The sequence below is a fragment of the Pleurodeles waltl genome, chromosome 12, assembly GCF_031143425.1.
Source record: "Pleurodeles waltl isolate 20211129_DDA chromosome 12, aPleWal1.hap1.20221129, whole genome shotgun sequence".
Taxonomy (NCBI): Eukaryota; Metazoa; Chordata; class Amphibia; order Caudata; family Salamandridae; genus Pleurodeles; species Pleurodeles waltl.
In genome coordinates, this window is record NC_090451.1 from 672,491,140 (window position 1) to 672,504,177 (window position 13,038).

Genomic DNA, 13,038 nt, shown 5'->3' on the forward strand with positions numbered 1-13,038 from the left:
TATATATGTAGCTGAATAACCCCGTAGAAGACTGGTCTTCTATAACTAGGTGGCCCTCTTCACACCTTTAACCAGAACGCCATCAGAAGGGAGACGAATAAGGGAAAAATAGAGCATTTGATGGAGTTTGCATCTTTAGTTGAGGGCTTTTTTTCTGTATGTACCTTAAGGGTCTTTGGTTCAGCCAAGGACTCTTTTGTCTCAGGAAACATCAGCCCTTACATTGAGCCTTTGTCTGACATCTTCAGTCATCTTAAGGAATATTTTCATCTAACCTTCATTCTGTTGAGTATTTGGTAATTTTGTGTTCAGCGTTTGTGAGATATAATCAAACTCTATTTTATATCTGAAAATTACAAGTTCATACCACAATTCTTCATTCTCAATGCATTGTATCTATAAAGCAAATATTTTTTTGTAATTGTTTTGCACAGTGGCAATTATTTTTCATTGGTTTTGTCAGTCCATTTTGTATAGCGAGTAAGCGCAATCTGGAGTGATGTGAAGTCCCTAAGGTCCGACTCCATTCCAGACAGTTCTCCCACTCCATCTCGGACAACACTTCTCCCGAATTCTACCAACTTACTGTCGTATCCATGATGAACAATAATAACATGAATGTCGTCCGCCCTTTTTTCGCAGACCTGATAATCTGTGAAGACATTCTGATTATGACCTCAATATAACACCTGATGCAACACAGTCTGGAGCAAGTGTTCCCTTATCAGTATGTCAGGGCCATCTAGGAACATCATTAGATAATTCTTCAAAGAGGTGCAGTCCGAATTGACATTTGCTTGTCTCTCGTTGCCTTAAAGATATGTCTAGGACCCTTTCCCTGGACTCCATAATCTGTGTACCACATTTCTGAAACTGTCAAAGGTTTTTAATCCCCGATAAAGTTTAGTATTTAAGGATCACCACTTGACCCCTTGGGTAGAGAGAACCTCCACCCCGAATTATCCTGCAAGATACCCTCGGAGATGATCATGGTTATAGTCCGCACTCTGATGAGATGATACATCTTGCCTGACTCTGGTAAGGGCAGAGCACCTAAGGGAGGATGGTGCGACCGTGCTTGTTTCCTTTGCAGGGAACGCTTCCTTCATGACCTTTCCAATACTTTACTAAGTGTTCTCCCAAAGGACAGTCTGCACATGTTTTCCTAGGGTAGTGTATAGAAGTAGGTTTTAGGGTATTAGGCCTTTAGATTACATTTTCAACCATGTTAGAAAGGTTGATTTTATTCTTCTTGTTGTTTAGAGCGGGCCTTCTCGCTGTTGGTTGATTAGGCATTGATTATGGATAGTGCTTGGGGTCATGGAATGATGACTCTTAGCTGTCATTGTCTGTGCGAAAAGGCTTGTCATTCAAAGAAGAGCACAGTATTGAGCCCACTGCTGAGATGGTTTCCATCTCTCAGTCACCATACCATAATCATCCTAGACTGATTGGTATAGTCTCCTGTACGTAATAGTTTTTTTAAAATATATATTTAAAAGGGCATGGTTAGCAACTGCCTATAACAGATTGTGTCTTGAGAAGGAAGGCTAGGCCACTAGTGTGTAGCAAAACAGTACCCCGAAATATTGATACTCCCAACATTTTACCTTATCCAGTTCTCCCACAGGTTGAATTGTGCATTAAGGCACCCCTTAAACATCAATTAGCAGAGTTAAACAGTTCAAACAAGTAATGGGGCCCACTCAACAATTCTAGACTGGTAAACGTTTAAAGTGTTTTGTTACAAATTTCAAAAGTAAGCGTTACAGAAATAATGCAGTAAAGGCTTTCAGGTGCAGTGAAATATAGGATATGCAAAATCAGAATTATTCTAAATCCCAAATGATCCGCAAAATCAAATGACAGTTGGACAGCATCCCTAATAGAACAGGAAAGCTATCTCGCTCACTCCTAAAATCCAGAGATTCTTATACACAATTATCACATACCAGATAAGTAAAACTGCAAAATCATCATGGTCTGAACAAAAACATTCTTTTTAGTAAATAAGAACTTCGAAGGTGTTGTCAGGGAAATGCATGTCATTATCTATAAGCACCATGCCATTCCAAAAAAAAGGTATTCAGCACCCTCCATGCTAATACCATCTGGAGATGTTCTAACAGATCTGAACAACTTAAACAAGGGAACAAACCTTCAGAGAATGAATAGACTAGTATTCACAATAGAAGGCAGCATAGGAGACCTTGATAATGTTTCAAATCATATGGAACAGGTGAAAGTTCCTTGAAAGCGATATGATCACAACAGTGGAAATAAACCATTGTATGTAAGCTTTACTGTGCTCTGCGCAGCCTGTGGGGAGAAGATGCACGCAAGTGGAGGGTGTGGGGGGCAGTGAAGTGAGTGACAGATGGCATCCATCTTGTCCAACACAGTGTCTAACAAGAAATGTGGCATAAATATAACTCATTAATAAACACATTTCTATGCATCATAGATTTTTTTTTTCAACCCATGTTGATTCAGCCTATATATGCAAAATCAATTGCAAAAAGGGCGTATTAATCTTTATTAATAATGCACAAATTATAAATCCTGTAAAAACAATCTAACACCAGTACCCAGGTAACACTGAGGGCTCCAGCAGTAGCAGAGCAGCACAACTGACACAAAGGCAAGTATTCAAGCCCACCATACCCTCTCGTAGGTCCTAACACATAAGCATTAAACTTTTCTACAGATACACTTCCCAGCGGCCCATTTCTTACCCAGCTGAAGCTCCCCAAATCAGCCAGACGACATTTACTTTACGCTCAGTGGTGAAGGGTAACTCTCGAGACAGGGTCCGCAACTTAGATATTGGGATAAGGAGGTAGGAAAAAGGACTCCTTCCAGTACTGAAAGACCAAGGCGAGTGCAGGGTAGCTAGTTCTGAGTGCACACCAGTTAAACTATAAAGAACATCTGGATCCCTACCAATGGATACCATCTTATTTAGACAATAACTGTGTAAACTATTGGAGTGAAAGTCAACCAGTTAATGTCTTTTGCGGACGAGTGTGCCAGATATGGAGAGATGTTATGCTAGATAGCTCTTAATAGAGTACACTTCTACCATTTCTGTTTTCTTGGTGCTACAGGAGACAACAGATCAGCTCTGGTTAAGTGAATCAACAGAGCCCCGTGAAAGAAGGTTTCTTGTTCAATAGCTGGGTTTTGAAGGTGTTTCTCTAAGCAGCAAGATAACTAAGGGGTCGAATAGGTAGAGGAAGGGAATTCCAGTGTCTGATGTGTCCAGAACAGAAAAGCTTATGCCGTTAGCCCAGGTTGTACTACATTTTTGAATGATGAAATAGATTGTGGTTCGAGGATTTTGGTGAGGATAATACAGATGATGTGACCTTGTTAAATTAAAGGGAAGTCCCTGGGTACAGCAAGTAAATTGCTGTCTTGTCCGACCAAGGACGATCGCGGCTTGGAATAGTTTAAAACCACCAAAGATGTGAGCAGACCAAGCTAGTGTGTGTGTTTTTTTTTGGTTTTTTTTTTTTCATTGTTTTTTATTTTTTTTAATCCAATTTGTCTCCCATGGTGTGCACCTTTGCTACTAGTTCAGGACACCAATCCGTTTCTGCTGACCAATATTCTGCCCTGCTGTTTAATTTAAGCCAATGACATCTAATACATTTTTCGAGCTGCTTGAGGCATTTCTGAAAAGACATAGGCAATAACAGGGCCTCATACAGAGAGAAGATGAAATGTATAGCATCGGCATTTTTCTGTATATAGAAGCAATGGTTACAGGGGTGGATGCTGTTCCTGAGAGCTTTAATATAGACATTGAAGAGTGAGGGGAACCATTCTAATCCATAAGAAACTTCACCCCTTAATTACCAGAGACCTGATTTGAAAGGTGCCTCAATCATCTGGTTTGATTACGAGTGAAATGAACTTGCCTGCCAACAACCCCATCAACTTTAGGTGGTCTTGTGGCTAGGCATTGTCAACATTGTCATTTGGTGCAGGTGAACCTAAAATGCCAAAAGCATTGACCTTGCCAAAGCCTTCCTGCCTGCTGCATAAGATCAATTTCAATATAAATCATTTTTGTTTCAGATCAGCTTGTTAAAAAATGTATTTTTGCGTTACCTTATACATATTTTTGATAATTTCCCCTTCTTACTAGTTATGCTGCATCATCTAATGCCTATTTTCTGCACTTATCTCAATTTGTTCTTTCCCTTCCACATGACCTAATGTCTGGTGTGTTGGTGTAGTGTGGTACATTCTCCAGTTGCCCCTCTTTATCTTGCCTTTTTATAATCCTTTTCGCCATCTGTTACTCTGTTATCCCTTTCCAAGCAGTTCTTTTTTTAAATGGAACTTTGACTAAAAATAACTTTAAGAAAATTAATCCACTGAGAAGAAATAAACTGATTTGAGAAAAGCTTCTGAAAAAAGTAAGGTAAAAAAGGGAAACCTTTTTCATTTTTTTTGTTCAAAACAAAATGTTTTTGTCAATTTGGTATACGAAATTGTAGAAAAAGTCCTTTTTTTGTATGGTCACCCCCCTCCAAGTTTTTGGACCAATGGGATTTAATGGGTAATCTCCTGACAATTACCCATTAAGTCAAACTTCCACAGGAGTAGATGCCTTTTATCCAACTCCCTCCAACAGATGCATGCTCAGACTTTAACTGATTATCTGAACCCTGCATCCGCTAGGGGGAAAGGGGAATGGGAATAGAAAGAGAGACTGCCTCCAAATACAGTTCCATCCTGTGTTTCCCACTTGAAGATAGGATATTCAGTGTGTGTCTCTGAAAACCTGCACCTTTCTTCTTAGGATTTCTTTAAAGGAAGGACCTGCAGTTGGGTGATAAGAGCATATGTAAGTACATTCCTACTGTGCATTCAACTGTTCAGCCATTCACATTCACCCAATTCTATCATTCTCCTAGCGTGGATCTTTTGAGAGACTAGCCTCTCTCTAAGAGAGCAATGTTAACTTAATATCTTTTTTTCTCCAGGAGTCAGAGGTTTCCAAGGTTTTCTGGAGAACAGTTCAAAAGTTCACAAACATACAAACTGCTAATGTCTTTCACAGGAAACGAAAAATCCTTCTCAAGGTTCAGTTTTCTCAATCAAAGTCTCTAGGAATTAGTCTGAGCACTGAGGTTTGTCTCTAAGACTGACGAGTCTGCAAAGCAAAAAGTTCTTGAAAATAAATATATATATAAGCCAAAGGTAATCCTGTGTTCCTTCCAGGGCTCGCCTGTCGAGGTTGGTGCCCAGTTAATGGGCACAGGACCCATTTTACATTTCTCCAAAAACACAATATATAAAAATCAAAGTCTGGCACTCCTTACAAAAATATGATGGTCTTCATTTATTCAAAAAATTCCATAAAGCAGAAACATAGGGCAACGCGTTTCAACCTTCACGGTCTTCTTCCTTGGCCCTTCTTACAATACATGTCTAACAAAGTGAATGTGGCCCCGCCCATTTTGCTGTCTATATATCCCCTCATCCATAGACATAAAAAAGATACATTCTTTTTTTTATTTTTTTTATTCCTCCTTCCCCTTTCTTCTATATGTGCATCTATATATAAGCATAGAAATTTATTATATAGGCAAATGTATATATATAGGCAAGTCTGGACATCATACAAAAGGATTCCTTACTGCAGTTGCTTGAAGTTCTGTTAAGCCAAAATGAATTCTCCTCAGAAAGCAGAGAGCCAGTTGTTGGAAGAAGGAAAAAATTCAACTTCTTCAAAAGGGAAAAAGTAGCTGGTGTGCACACCGTAACAGGAAAAAGGATTAATTACTCAAAACTGGAAGAATTCTCTATGAAACGAAGCGCCTCAGGAACACTGCTCGTTCTCCTCGGGATGACAGTTGAAGTGCGTGGCTTCCAGAGAGAAACAGCTGGAGGAAGGCTTCAGCACAAGACTAAGGTAGAAACACTAGAGCACTGACCTCACAAGGATTTGCGGTCACCATCTTGAGTGGCAGTTAAACCTGAAGAAGCTAGTTATAAGAACAGCCTCCACAAGAGCCATCAGGAGTGAGGACGCCGCTGCAACCAATGTGGGTACAAGGAAAAGGGGAATCGTTTTTGCTGAGGCAAGAACTTAACAACGCTGGCAGTAGTTTTCCTGACACCTACATTCGTTTTCCATTACTGTGAAGCCTACCTCTTCCATAGGATAATATTGGGTCACCTTATTACATTTATAAAGTGCTGCCTTTTGATTGGGGGACAGGTAGCAAAGTTAAGGTTGGTGTCTGAGGCATTGTAATTTAAAATACTCCTTAATGGGTTTCGGATTTTTAATCACAATTTCAAAAATGCCACTTTTAAAAAGTTGGCAATTTTGAGCCCTAATCATTTGATGCCTGCAGCCTGTTCCTAGATCACATGATTAGATGCGAGTGGCAGTTGCCCTTTATATATTCCTCCCAGACAGCCAAACAATAGAAAGATTAGGTGTGCCTGGATGTGATCTTTCAGGCAGGAATGGGTGGAGAGGTGGGGGAGGAGGGTGGAGCTGTGCACAGCCCCATTTGCAATTCAATAGGATGTGCCCTGCTCTCACACAAATAACTTCACACTAGCCTTATGTGCCTGTAGCCAGGCTGGATCACAGGTAGGGAGGCAAGAAATTCCAGGCACTCCTGTGGGCGGAAGCCTCCAGAAGTTTCTCCCACTTCAAAGAAGGCACTAGGTATCAAAAGGGGAACCTCAGACCCACTTTTCAGCTTACTTTCTAGACCTGCAGAAGGGCTCTGTCAATTGCCTGCTGCTGTGGCCTGCTGTGTACTTCAGAAGACTGCTCTGCTGCCCCAAGAAGAACTGCTTAATAGGCCTAAAGCCTGCTTTCAACACCAGAGGTCTGCCCTACCACTTGAGCCCTGCACTTCATCTTGAACCCAGGACTTCCAGAGTGACAACAAGGGCTAATTGACTGGCCTCCTGATAAGTCTCAGGGACAGAAAAGGCTTCAGCCAACTTGAACCTGTACCTGGAGCCTGCCTGAGTGAGTCTGGACCCTCTAAGTGGTGCCTTTCTAGTCCCAAACCCTTGGAAGTGGTGCTAAAGGTGCTTAGACAGCCCAAATCAAAACTCAGGATTTATACAAATTTATGGTCAAAAAGTGCTCTGAGAACCAAAAGGAGAAAGGGACCTACCTGCTCATTGATTCACCTGAGGTGCATCTCCCGTCGATTTGACTTAATGGCGGCTCCGGCTACATTCCTCTCCAGCAGCAAATTCCTGTTCAGTAGCTCCTTGCAGAAGGTATATTTGGCCTTGCGGAGCCCTCGTCAGCTGCAGCCTACAGCTTCATCCAAATGGAGGTTTTAGACTTACAAAAAAGAGACCAAGTTCAAACAACCCAGCAGCTCCCCTACTATGACGCCTCCTCCTCTGACATCGCCTGCTGCCTTGCCCCACCGAACTTTACCTTCTCAGACAATTTTGTGTGAAATTTCTTCTAAAGCCAAAGATAAGTGGAGACTGGGCTCAATCCACCTTTGTATCTGAACCGCACTCCATTGAGGTCTCTCTAGAACTTTCGACTTTGCCCTGGTCTCGTGCGACTAGATGTCAGCAGTTGGTGCTCTGATTTTTTTAGACGCTAGTTTTCACTTTAAACTTTAAAAAATCATAAGTCCGGTCCTGATTGGATTTTTGTTGTTTTGGTGTCAAATATTTGTTAAAATGTCCTCCATTTTTCGAAATTAGTGTCGGAGTTTTCTTGTGTGTTCGTTTTATTACTGTGTGCTACATAAATACTTCACACGTTGCCTCTAAGGTAAGCCTGACACTTTTTTTGTCAAGTTCCCAGAGGGTTAAGCCCAGGTTAATTTAGTGTTTTTTTTTTTTTTTTGTTTTGTTTTTGTTTTTTTTTTGTGGTTCAGGTATTGTGGCTCTTGTTTGAGCAGGCCCCCCTCCCCTCCAAACAACAACCCTATTTCTGACAATTTCCTTTTTTTCCCTTCCTCCTGTTTGTTTGTTTGTTAGTTTTTTCTTTCCTTCTTTCTTTCTGTCTTACTATCATTCCTTCCTTTTCTTCTTTTCTCTTGCCTTCTTCCTTTCTTACCTTTCTTGCTTATTCTCCCTTGCCTTCTTTATTTCCTTTTCTTCCTTTTTCTTTCACTTCTTTGTTTCTAGCCTTTCATTGTTTTCTTTCCTTTTCCTTTTCTTTTCTTTTCTTTCGTTCTTTCCTTGTTTTTTCTTTCATTCCATCCTTCTTTCTTTATATTTATCTTTCCCAAAGGCAAGAGACTGGCAGCCAGTGGCAGAATGATTTGCCTTTTTAGGTCTGCGTTAGCCAAGACCTTTTGTTCTTAATAGAATTTATGTCTGACATAGTGTGGTATAGGGGTTTTAACCCACACTTCATCCAACCATTTTCAGTCGCTGTTACAATCATATTTCCCCTCTTTCCCCCCGACCCCACCCCACCTACCCAACCACCCAAGCCACATGATGCATCCAGGAGCAATGCATCAGCCCATTTCAGCAACTGCCTTGAATTCACAATGAGCACATACACACAAATTAGTTCCCTTCCGTGCCAGGGCGTTAGTGGGCTTTTTTTTTTCAGACTAAAAACATTTTTGGCTTCATTCAGTTGTGTTTTTTTTACTTGACTAGCACCCGGCAGCTTCCCGAACACTGAAGTATTGCAAAAACCATGGCAAACAAAATAAGAAATGCCAAAAGGCTAGTGGACAATGACATACCTGTTGGCTTTGCCAGTGCTTGTTCGTTGGTTTAGGTACGAAAACGTTGCTGTGCTTTGGGGCCAGTGAGTTTTTATTGTTGCAGTGCCCTTTGGTGGCATATCTGATCAACGCGAGGTTACCTGATCTGTTTTTACGTTTCATTCACGGATTTGTAGACCTTCTCTATTTGTTTATGTTTGTTCTTCAAGAACACCATTAACTGCGCCAAAATGCACCACTTCTCGCATATTGTCCATTATTACATCTGTAAATTCAACCTGCATTTGAAAGCTTGGTGAAACGGGTTCGGATGCAGGCAAAGCATCACAGGAACAACACAATAGAATGGTCTGTAGTATTTTTTTGTTTTGTTTTTTTGTTCGTTTGTGGGGTTTTTTTTTGCCTCAAAGTTATGTATTTTGTTAGTCACCTGCTTAATACATTTAGTGCTTTTCATCATTTATGGAAAAAGTATTTTATAACTATAGTTTCAGCTCCACTAACCCAAGGCTGAAATTCAGTTGTGTTCAATAAGGCACGTTACTAGGCAGCAGCAATGAACGCCGGACTTGTTATGTCTTTCAAACACAATGTCCATTTCCCTTGCATTTTCTTATGTGATAAGTACAATAAGTATTGTATATTAAGCAACTAGTGATCTGTTTTTTATGTTTGTATTTTTTTTTTTATTACTACAAATTAAAAATATTTTCTTTGATTTCCGGTCAAAGTACCGGTTTGCTCTTATCATTCACTAAACAAATTGTTTCATTGAATTAAAATTTTGATTTAATGATGTAGAACCTTCCAGTTCTTAAAGATGTTTTTTTCCTGCCCAAAACTAGGACTGTGAACCTTTAATCCATGCATGCTTGTTTCTAAGTTCCCTAAAGGCTAGATTGAGCAAGCCGCGTGACTGACAGCAATCAGCAGTTAATTTATCGATGAGCATGTCACTTCGAGCTTCTTCATGCTCTGTTGTAGTTATCATCGCCCACTGCTCGGGGCTATAATGTTTCTTAAAGGCCCCGACCCACGTTATAGGCCTGAACTGCAGGTGAGAACTGTTAAGGAGGGAGAGGGCCCCCGAACAACCAGTGTAGTTTGAGGCAGAAGAGCTATAAGGCTATTAAAACATTCCACCCACTGAGTGTAGAATGTTCTAAATTAAAAAGTGCGAAACAGAAAGACAGACCTCCGAATGTTGGCCATTAATGGTCCTCAGCCATTTTATTGCATTCAACGGAGCTCCCAGTATTCCAATGTTATGATGAACCTTTAACTCACTAGGAAGGCCTTTATTTTTTGACTACTTTCAATGTATTTGTCTTGAAAGTGCACATTTTGTTGGTGTGACCATTCATGATATTTGCTGCATGTTTTCCTCCAATGATGCTCCAGGACCATACATATATTATCAGTAGTTCTTCCAAGTTCTTAAACTTCTTCATGACATTTGGTATACCCATGATAAATATTTGAATAAATGGCCAAATTATTTCAAATGTTTTCCCAGAGTGGGTGCAGGGTGGAAGAGGGCAAGGTGTTAAGGGACTGTCAAAGCTCTGTTCTTACCTTGTCTTAATTGTGCCTCACAAAATGATATGGCCAGCTCTAACAAGACTCCACCCAGCTGGCTCTCTATACCAGGGAGGCTACAAAGAATGAGATTATGAAAAGTGCTGCGTTTTAGAATGCTTCTGGAATGAAAGGAAAACAACAAGCCAAAAACACCTCCCAATAAAGAAGTATCAGAAATAGTGTATTTGGGGTGAAAGCAAACCTAAAAGAAAAACCTGTAATGCAGATTTGTAGAGCGCTCTATCACCCAGGAGGGTATCTTGGTGCTGAGCCGGTGTGAATCTAGACAGATCTATAGCCAAGTGGGACTACTCAAAAAGCTAGGTCTTCGGCTTGTCGCAGAATCCCAACGTGTGGTCTGGAGACCCCTGGGGGTCCGCAAAGCCTCCTCAGGGCGTCCGTGACTGCTGAGAAAAATTAAATAATATTAACCGATAAGATCCCCAGCTTTCAGTAATGACTCAGGGGATGTCCCCGGATTCCAATATTGATTGTGTGAGTCTACGGGTTCCAGTATTGTAAAAGTGGGGGTCTACAGAAGTCAAAAGGTTGGGAACCACTGATATAGCAGAAAACTCAACAGCCAGTTCTGCATGGGATTTGTGAAAGTGGGTGGTTCTGAAAGTTTTGTGAACGCAGATGGGATTGTTGAGGTATGGTGAGACAGTGTTATGTAGTCCCTTGAAATTGTGGGTGATGAGTTCGAATTGTGCTCCTATGTGAATAGGGAGCCAGTGGATCTCCTCCAGGTGCAGTGTGATCTGTGCAATGCATGGGTGGTTGAGAGTGATTTGGGTCTCTGTGTTCTGAATGCTTTGCAGCCTTCTGATGTTTTTTGTTTTGTTGATCCTGGCATCGGGGGTGTTCCCGTAGTCCATCTAGCTTGTGACCAGCGCATGCTTGACTGTTTTCCAGGTAGCCATTAAAACATTTTCCTCAGCATCTTCAGGGTACAGAAGCATGAGGCAGTGATGTCCTTGATTTGGGTGGTCATGTTCTGTTTCCTGATGATGATCCTGAGGTTCTTGGCATGGATGGCGAGTGTGGGTGTTGGCAGCGCTTAATTTGTGAAAGAAAGAGTGCTAGTGCATTAAATGTCAACATTCTAGATACCAAGGCTGGTAGACTTTAATCCTCGGTTTCTGCTTTCTGTTTGTGATGGTTTCACTGTCTTTTTCTTTTCCCTTTATCTTTCTGGTATGTGTTTATATTTCTTTGGCACTAGATAAAACACTGATAGAGAAAGATAAGTGCCAGACCCCCAAAATAAGGGCTGTGCCCCTCCACCAGATTATGCACTGAGTATCAGTCTAAGCTCAGTTGGCCAACAGAGGGAGTCCTGTGGTGATGTGCTGCTCCTGAAGATCACAATTTCGGTCTTGGCATTCTTCAGCTGTAGATGGTCCTCATCCAGTGGCCAACTTCAGTCATGCAGGCATTGAACTGGTACTGGGCGTCCTTTCCATGAGGGAAAGAACGAGTTGCATTTCAACAGTGTAGGAGATGACGTTGATATCGTGAGAGTGAACGATGCTTGCCAGAGGAATCATCTATGCATTGAAGAGGGTCTGTTCTCAGGGAGCATCCTAACGGAGCTCTGCAGATAAGGTTGCGGGTGTCCGGTTTGTACAGTGCCAGGCAGACTGCGTTCTTTCAGTCAGGAGGAGCACATTCATCAGAGTGCGTGTCCTTAGATTCCAATGGTACGTAGGCATTCGATGGGGGGTGGGACACTGTCAAAGCCGCAGCAAAGTCCAGGAAGATGAGGCTTCAGTGTCTGCTCTGCCCTGAGTCATGCCGATGTGGTGAGGAGTTGGTTGTCCTTGAGGTATTCAGTAATGTTTCTGTTCATGGTTTTATCGAAGACCATGGCCAAGAGTTGTAGCACGGACATCGATCTGTAGTTGGTGAGCTGTGAACAGTCTGCAATGGGTTTCTTCAGCAAAGGAGGGATAGTGGTGTGTTTCCAAGCATCTGAGAAGGTCGAAGCAGAGGTGGAGGCTTTCACAATGGGTGTGCGCATTGCACAGTTCCAGACCTTTGGAGCAGGTATGGTTGAGGCAGGGGTCTGATGGGGACCCTGAGTAGATGGACTTCATGGTGGTTTCTTCTGGGGTGATGACAGGCCAGGTGGTTAGCACTGGTTCTTTAGATAAGATCAGGCGATGTTTGGCAATGCCTGGTCGGGTTGATGGCAAAAGTTTCTGTAAATAGCGGTGGTAAAAGGAAAACCTCCATAATAGAATCAAGCATATGAGAGGGAGAGAAACGAGTGCATTTTTGCAAGCAGGCATTGAAAGTGACAAAGACAGCTACCTGATACATTGCAGCATACCCTTTGTAGTTTCTACTTGCCCTTTGTATAGACTGTCAACAGAACTTCCAGGATGAACTCTGCAGTAAACGTCAGCTATCTTTTATTGGGGAAACCTATAATGCTCTATTTATAGCACAAAAATAACTCAAACGCAATCTCACATCTGACCACTAGGTGTCAGTAGGATGAAAGAAAAGCACGTTTCCAGAATCAGTTTTCATTCTTGTACACTTTTTAATGCCCAGTGCACATATCTGGAAAAAGAAAGAAATACATGGACCTTTGCAGGCTTGCTGAGGCCAGATCTGTTTTTTTTTTTGCAAACCACGTTGTTCACTGACAGGGGTAAACTGTCCATTGTTAAGGGTTATGCTGTAATCCACAATTTAGCGAAGCAGCTGGAGCAAGGGTCTTCAGGCCTCCCAGGAGGCACCA